Genomic DNA, 8,604 nt, shown 5'->3' with positions numbered 1-8,604 from the left:
GTTAATCACCTCTCTCTCTGTATTTAGGTATGCTCTCCACTTCCTGGTTCAGAGTGGGCTCACCTATGGCATCATGATCCTCACTGGAGTAGAACACATGCACAAGTAAGTCCAGTGTGTCTGTGTCTTTCTGTGTGTTCTAGTGCCTGTGTTGGTGTGTTGTCCAGGGTATGAGTAGTCTACGAAGGCCTGTCTGAATTATGATGTGCAGACTGGCTACAGATGTCATGCTGGACTGACTCCAGAGTGGCCGTGGCTGCTGCCGGACCAATAATGTTCAAAACATCAAGCAGAGGCAGGCACACAGTGACTCGCAACGTCATCCCAACATCGCACACTGTGTTTCCCATCAGCCACTTCTTTACTTCTCATAAATCACTCTCCGGGAGTCGACCTGCATGTACCAGCAGACCACCGCAGCCTCCCGCTCTTATTTTTCAAATGTATATCTGTTACACGCTGAGATCATTGGAACACATTTTTATTCTGAATTAAGAAAGTAACTGGGGCAGTAAAAGTGTGATTAATCATAAGTTCTTTAAATGTGAGAGCCGTGTGTGCATACATGCGTATGTGCGTGCGTTTTGTATGTGTGTGCGCGCTTCAGGAGTGGTGACCTAGCTCTACAGTTTATCATTATCTGTGTTGTAGCTAACCGTGGTGTGCTGACCACAGGCAGACTACTAGATACATACAGCAGCATGTCCTGGAATACTTAACTGAGCCGTCTTGGCTAGCGGCTCCTGTCGCTAATGAAGTGATAAGATCCGTTCCTCTCTGTCTGTCTCTCTGTCTGTCTCTCTGTCTGTCTGTCTGTCTGTCTGTCTGTCTGTCTGTCTGTCTGTCTGTCTCTGTCTGTCTGTCTGTCTGAGGCGAAGTGACTGTTAAGGCGCTGGCGTAATCGTCCTGGGTTGCATCCCAAATGGCACCCTATTCCCTTTTATAGTGCACTACTTTTGAACATAGGGCTCTGGTCAAAAATGGTGTACTATACAGGGAATTAGATGCCATTTGGGATTCATCCCTGATGAGGGATTGAAAGCTGACCTGGTGATAATGATGATTGGCCATCATGGCTATCATTCCTTCCTGTTGCTTACCACCTGTTGGTGGCCATTTTCTTTGTTTTTCTCTGGCTTCATCACTTTAATAACGTCTTCTAATTATTATTTCCCCTTTGATCTCCTGTGTCTTATTGCTGGTTGCGTCCACCGCCAGTTGTTTTCAGACAAATGAGCATCAAMGCATATGAGCCTCCTCTAGCTCACCCCGTCTTTATCCTCTGCTAGCCCGGCTGGGGCACCTCTCTGTGGGGTTGCTAACTAGTTGAGTCCCATGCCCCATCTGCAGGCCCAGAGGAAACAAATTATATAGATTACTTTGATGTTCAATTGATACTACAGTGGGAAAAATAGGATTGAACAGGGTGGTAAAGGGTGGCAGACTACTGTTATTTTCTTTCTTTCTTTGTCTCCAGTTGTGTGGGTAAGAGATTGTGGTACCAGAGGTGTTCTGTCACTGAAGAGGGGTGGTGGTGGTAGCTGTCTGGCTGATCTGGACCAGAGGTGTTCTGTCACTGAAGAGGGGTGGTTGGTGGTAAGTGTCTGGCTGATACTGGGACAAGACGGTGTTCTGTCAGCTGAAGAGGGGTGGTGGTGGTAGCTGTCTGGCTGATCTGGACCAGAGGTGTTCTGTACTGAAGAGGGGTGGTGGTGGTAGCTGTCTGGCTGATCTGGACCAGAGGTGTTCTGTCACTGAAGAGGGGTGGTGGTGGTAGCTGTCTGGCTGATCTGGACCAGAGGTGTTCTGTCACTGAAGAGGGGTGGTGGTGGTAGCGTGTCTGGCTGATCTGGACCAGAGGTGTTCTGTCACTGAAGAGGGGTGGTGGTGGAGCTGTCTGGCTGATCTGGACCAGAGGTGTTCTGTCACTGAAGAGGGGTGGTGGTGGTAGCTGTCTGGCTGATCTGGACAGAGGTGTTCTGTCACTGAAGAGGGGTGGTGGTGGTGGCTGTCTGGCTGATCTGGACCAGAGGTGTTCTTGTCACTGAAGAGGGGTGGTGGTGGTGGCTGTCTGGCTGATCTGGACCAGAGGTGTTCTGTCACTGAAGAGGGGTGGTGGTGGTGGTGCTGCTCTGGCTGAGCTGGACAGAGGTGTTCTGTCACGTGAAGAGGGGTGGCTGGTGGTAGCTGTCTGGACTGATCTGGACCAGAGGTGTTCTGTCACTGAAGAGGTGGTGTGGTGGTGTGCTGTCTGGCTGATTGGAGACCGGAGGTGTTCTGTCACTGAGAGAGGGGTGGTGGTGTAGCTGTCTGGCTGATCTGGACCAGAGGTGTTCTGTCACTGAAGAGGGGTGGTGGTGGTAGCTGTCTGGCTGATCTGGACCAGAGGTGTTCTGTCACTGAAGAGGGGTGTGGTGTAGCTTGTGTCTGGCTGATCTGGACCAGAGGGTTCTGTTACTGAAGAGGGTGGTGGTGGTAGCTGTCTGGCTGATCTGGACCAGAGGTGTTCTGTCACTGAAGAGGGGTGGTGGTGGTAGCTGTCTGGCTTGATCTGGACCAGAGGTGTTCTGTCACTGAAGAGGGGTGGTGGTGGTAGTGCTTGGCTGCTGATCTGGACCAGAGGTGTTCTGTCACTGAAGAGGGGTGGTGGTGTGGCTGTCTGGCTGATCTGATTCAGTGTTCCAAGCCACACACTGCAGCCATGTCCTCAGGTGTGACGGCGCATGTTCCTCAGGTGTGTACGGCGCCAGGTCTGGGTTCCAGTAAGTGTTTGGGTATGACGCGGATGGGTCTTGCAGCGATGAGTGAGCGATAAGTCGTCCATGCAGGGTGTGACGCGCATGTCCTCAGGTGTGACGCGCATGTCCTCAGGTGTGACTCGCATGTCCTCAGGTGTGACGCGCATGTCCTCAGGTGTGATTCGCATGTCCTCAGGTGTGACTCGCATAGTCACAGGTTCTCACAGTGGTGCTGAACGAGCAGAGTGCTCTGAATGCCCTCGTCTCTCCATCCTGACCTTAGTGTTCTGCAGGGAGCTCGACTGCATGCGTCATCGCCACGGAGTGTGTGAACAGACTGAGAGTGTGTTGTACTCCCAGAGACTTGAAACATGTCTCCCCTAACATACTCACACACTTATTTCCTCCCTATGGGGATGTGTGTGTGTTGTGCACATGTACTGGCTGTGTCTGAGGCTGTGTTCCAAACACCACCCTATTTCCATCCACTATGGGTCCTAGTCAAAARTAGTACCCTAAATAGGGAATAGGGTGCCATTTTGGGAGGCTGTCTGGGAGTAGCAGGGCCATTATATCCACTTTGCCTCATTACTGAGTTCAGAGCAGAGGAAGGGAGGGAGATTGGAAGAATGGGAGGGAGCAGAGTGTGGGAGGGAGGGAGAAAGAGGGTAGGCTAGGTGTAGATGAGGATGAGAGAGTGAGATCGAGAGAGGGTGGAAGAAAGATGGAGAAAGATGTGCCAAGGACATACCAAGCTTTAAGCTAGTGCATACAGATCAACACAGAGCCCCCGCCAAATCACCTGCTCTGCTCAATAATGAGACTGCAGGAGCAGGTGTGTGGCTGACAGACTGGCTGACAGACTGGCTGACAGACTGGCTGGCTGGCTGAAACACAAGCTGCTCTACATCCTGCCGGGATGATTATGGGATTTTGTCACCTTAAAGAGAAACATGTCAAGGAAGTTGAAGGTCATTATTTGACTGATATACCCGGATCCCTGTTGTCCATCCATGTGTTCTGTTTTTATTTCCCCCTTGTCTCTTTTACTGGCAGTAATGCAGAGGCTATGTAGTGTAACATATCCCTGTATCAGTCTCATTTGGCTCTGTTACCAGACCACTCATCATTCATGTTAATGGTCATGGGAACACCATGCAGCACCACATCCAGACTGCATCACATCCCCACAGCAGGACCTGCACCACATCCCACATCCCCACAGCACCACATTTCCCACAGCAAGGACTGCACCACATCACCCCCACAGTACCACTCCCACGGACTGCACCACATCCCATCCCCACAGCAGACCACAATCCCACACATCCCACAGCGCAACCACATCCCCACAGCAGACCGCACCACATCCCAACATCGGGACCGCACACCATCCCCACACACCACATCCCGACACGCACCACGCAACTTGCCCACACCCGATCACAGGACCGCACCAAGCTCACATCCCCACAGCATCACAGCACCGCACACCACATCCCCACACACCTCATCACCACACCCACAAGTCACCACATTCCCCACATCCGGACCGCAACCACATCCCCCACAGCAATCCGCAACCCACGATCAACCCCCAACATCCCCACCATCCGGGACCGACCAATCCCACAATGCCAACATCACATCAATGGACCGCCACCACATCCCACATCCCACCCACATCCCCAGCAGACCGCGACCACATCCCATCACCCAGCAAGCACACCAATCCGGACCACCACATCCCAAGCAGACCGCACCACATCCCCACATCCACCCACCCACAGCCGGACCGCGACCAACATCACCAGAAGACACCACAACATACTTATTGTCCTTCTTCAGATCATTCAGGGAAAGGGGATACCTAGTTCAGTGTCAATGAGTATCAACTGAAATGCTGTCTTTCCCCCATATAACCCAACCCCTCTGAATCAGAGAGGTGGCGGGGGCTGCCTTAATCGACATACACGTCTTCGGCGCCCAGGGAACAGGTGGCGTACAAACACTTGGTTGCTGGGCAGAATCAACATAATTTTTACCTTGTCAGCTCGGGGGATTCGATCCGAGTAACTTTCGGTTACTGGCCCGGCGCTCTAACCACTAGGCTAACCTGTGCGATCATGAAGACGATCACAGCTACAGTTAAATTCTTTCTGTTTCCTACACTGAAGGAATTGATTAAGAAGCAAATCAATGCTAGTTTCCACAACTCAAGACAACTGTTAACAAAATATTAACATGTGTATGGATTGTGAAGATTGGAAAATGAGGCTATACATTTGCTGCCTAAATCCCACAACAAATATCCAGAAAGCGTGACAGCAGTATTATCATAGAGCCATTATTGCATGCGAACTCTCTTCCATCTCATATTGTTCAAATGAACAGCAAACCTGGTTTTGAAAAACACCTCACAGCACAACTCCTCTTCCCTATTGTGACCCTAGTTAGTTTGTGTGTACGTATTCATATATGAAGGCCAAGTGCTACATTTTTTAAATGTATGTAGTTCTGTCCTTGATGTTGTTGTCAATTAATGTTCTGTATTATTTCATTGTTGGTGTGGACCCCAGGAAGAGTAGCTGCTGCTTTCACAACAGCTAATGGAATCCTTAATAAAATACGAACTACTTACATAAGTGTACATAGATGTTCATCTAGACTTACTGTAGGTGAACTATAGTGATTTTGTCTTCTGTATTATTTTTACCTCAGTGTACTGTTCTGGGTGGTGGCCCTGGGCTATTCCTCAGCTTCTGTCAGATCACACGCGTGTACTGTCTTCGACTTATTTGGCATGTACTCTGCTGACTTCACAGGTAAGACTTCTCTTTTTTCTCTCCGTCTGTGGTTGGGTCAAGGCTTGGGTGGAGTAATACAGTGCCCTTGATGTCCTCATTTAATATTGTTTGGAAGACTGTGCGAAACCATTGCCTGATTAATGGACAGCTTTATCTTAACGACTATAGCTTTTTTTTTCATGATACTCTCTTATTCCCTTTCCCCCTTCTCTCTCTTTCATTACTGCTCCCTCTCTCGCTCTCCCTCTTTCTCTCTCCCTCTTTCTCTCCCTCTTTCTCTCTCCCTCTTTTCTCTCTTTCTCTCTCCTCTCTCTCTCTTCTCTCTCTCTGTCTTTTTTCTCCATCTTTTTCTATTTCCATCTCTCTCCCTCTCTCTCTCTCCTTCCCCCTCCCTCCCTCTCTCTCCTCTCTCTCTCTCTCTCTCTCTCTCTCTCCATCTTTTTCTATTTCCATCTCTCGCTCTCCCCTCTTCTTCTTTCTCTTCTCTCTTCTCTCTGTCTCTCTCAGGCCTATGATGGTGATAACACAGAAGATCACCAGTTTGGCGTTTGAAATCCATGATGGTAAGAAGCTTATTTTCTTCAAACCAGACATGGAGTATATATACTCATCAAAATATAACCGCAACATGCAAAAATGTATTAGGCCCTAATCAATGGATTTCACATGACTGGGAATACAAGCAATGCATCTGTTGGTCACAGAAACCTTAAAAAAAAAAAATAGGGCGTGGATCAGAAAACCAGTCAGTATCTGGTGTGACTACCCTTTACCCCATGCAGTGCGACACATCTCCTTCGAATAGAGATGATCAGCCTGTTGATTGTGGCTTGTGGAATGTTGTCCGACTCCTCTTCAATGGCTGTGCGAAGTTGCTGTATATTGGTGGGAACTGGAATACRCTGTCGTACAAATCAATCCAGAGCATTCCAAACATGCTTAATGGGTGACATGTCTGGTGAACTGGGACATTTTCAGCTTCCGGGAATTGTGTACAGATCCTTTCGACATTATCATGCTGAAACGAGGTGATTGYGGCGGATGAATGGCATGACAATGGGCCTCAGGATCTCATATAGTTATCTCTGTGCATTCAAATTGCCATTGATAAAATGGAGGCTGCTGAGGGGAGGACGGCTAATAATAATGTCTGTAACGGATCAAATAGAATGGCATCAAACACATGGACACCATGTGTTTGATGTATTTGATACCATTCCACTAATTCMGCTCCAGCTATTACCAYGAGTCTGTCCTCCCCAAATATGGTGCCATCAACCTCCTGTGGATRAAGTTAATTGTGTTAGTTGTCCATCGCTTATGTCTGCCCATACCATAACCCCACCACCACCATGGGGCACTCTGTTCACAACGTTGACATCAGCAAACCGCTCGCTCACACGTTGCCATACACTTGGTCTGTGGTTGTGAGGCCGTTTGGACGTACTGMCAAATGATTAAAAACAACGTTTCAGGCAGCTTATGGTAGAGAAATTAACATGTGTGACAAAACTGCACATTTTAGAGTGGCCTTTTGTCCCCAGCACAAGGTGCACCTGTGTAATGATCATGCTGTTTAATCGGCTTCTTGATTTGCCACACCTTTCAGGTGGATGGATTATCTTGACAAAGGAGAAATGCTCACTAACAGGGATGTAAACAAAATGTGAGAGAAATAAGCTTTTTGTTTGTATGGAACATTTCTRGGATCTTTTATTTCAGCTCTTGAAACATGGGACCAACACTTTACATTTTGCATTTATATTTTTGTTCWGTGTATTTCTGGATTAGTCACATGTCTCTTCCTCTGAAGTCAGATGGATGAAAAGGAAGGAAWCTTTAGTAACATGGGATATTCCTCACATCACAATGCCCACACGGCTGGAATATCTCACATACCATCTCTATTTTTCCATAGAGATGTGGAGGAGTTGGATCATACGGTTGTATTGTTTGTGAGCACACTGTTTCTATTGTACTCTGATAACTGAACGAACAGAAGGTAAAAGAGAGAAAGAAAGCAGAATAGAAAGTATGTTTGAGAGAATAAGTAAGATTCAATAGTTTTCAAAAAGATAGCACACACACACACACACAACACCACACACACACACACACACACACACACACACACACACACACACACACACACACACACACGGTGACTCGCTCTGCTCTGGAACAGTGTTTCCCAAGTCCTCCAGTAGACCCCAACAGCACACCTTTTCCTTGTAGCCTTGGACAAACACAGTTGATTCAACTCATTGAGGGCTTGATGATTCGTTGACAAGTTGAATCCGGTGTGGGGAAAACTGGAGGACTGGAGTTGGGAACCASTGGTCTCACGTGTCACATGACGCTCCAAGCTGCATTTCTTGATCCTGTTGGATCCCCTGTGGTGCCTCTCTCTCCCTCCTGCCTTTTTCCCCATCCTCCTCCTACGTTATATTGCATTACACCTATTATCCTTGAACCCTGCGCTACATTCTCCTATCTACAAGTAACTGCCAAAATAAAGGAAACACCAACATAAAGTGTCTTAATAGGGCGTTGGGCACCACGAGCCAGAACAGCATCAATGCAACTTGGCATAGATTCTATAAGTGTCTGGAACTATATCGGAGGGATTCGAAACCATTCTTCCATGAGAAATTCCATAATTTAGTGTTTTGTTGATGGTGGTGGAAAACGCCATCTCTGGCACTGCTCCAGAGTCTTCCATAAGTGTTCAATTGGGTTGAGGGAGATCTGGTGACTGAGACGACCATGGCACATGGTTTACATTGTTTTCATGCTCATTAAACCATTCAGTGACCACTCGTCCCCTGTGGATGGGGATATTGTCATCTTATTGGGGCAGACGCATGGTAGAAAAAAGAATAGCCAAAAGAATGGCCTGCTCAGCATTTTTATACATGACCCTAAGCATGCTGGGAAGTGAATTGCTTAATTWACTCAGGAACCGCACCTATGTAGAAGCACCTGCTTTTAATGTACTTTGAATCCCTCATTTACTCAAGTGTTTGCATTATTTTGGCAGTTACCTGTATCTATGTACA

The 8,604-nt window shown here is 47.8% G+C and overlaps 1 pseudogene; it reads left to right on the top strand.

The window, feature by feature from the left end:
• The window catches only part of LOC111954587 (lysophospholipid acyltransferase 2-like), a 72,628-nt pseudogene that overhangs the window by 53,562 nt on the left and 10,462 nt on the right, over positions 1-8,604 (top strand).

The sequence above is a fragment of the Salvelinus sp. IW2-2015 genome, linkage group LG28 (genome assembly GCF_002910315.2).
Source record: "Salvelinus sp. IW2-2015 linkage group LG28, ASM291031v2, whole genome shotgun sequence".
Classification (NCBI taxonomy): Eukaryota; Metazoa; Chordata; class Actinopteri; order Salmoniformes; family Salmonidae; genus Salvelinus; species Salvelinus sp. IW2-2015.
The sequence above is the reverse complement of the archived record's forward strand: the minus strand, read 5'-3'. Positions and strand labels throughout refer to the sequence as shown.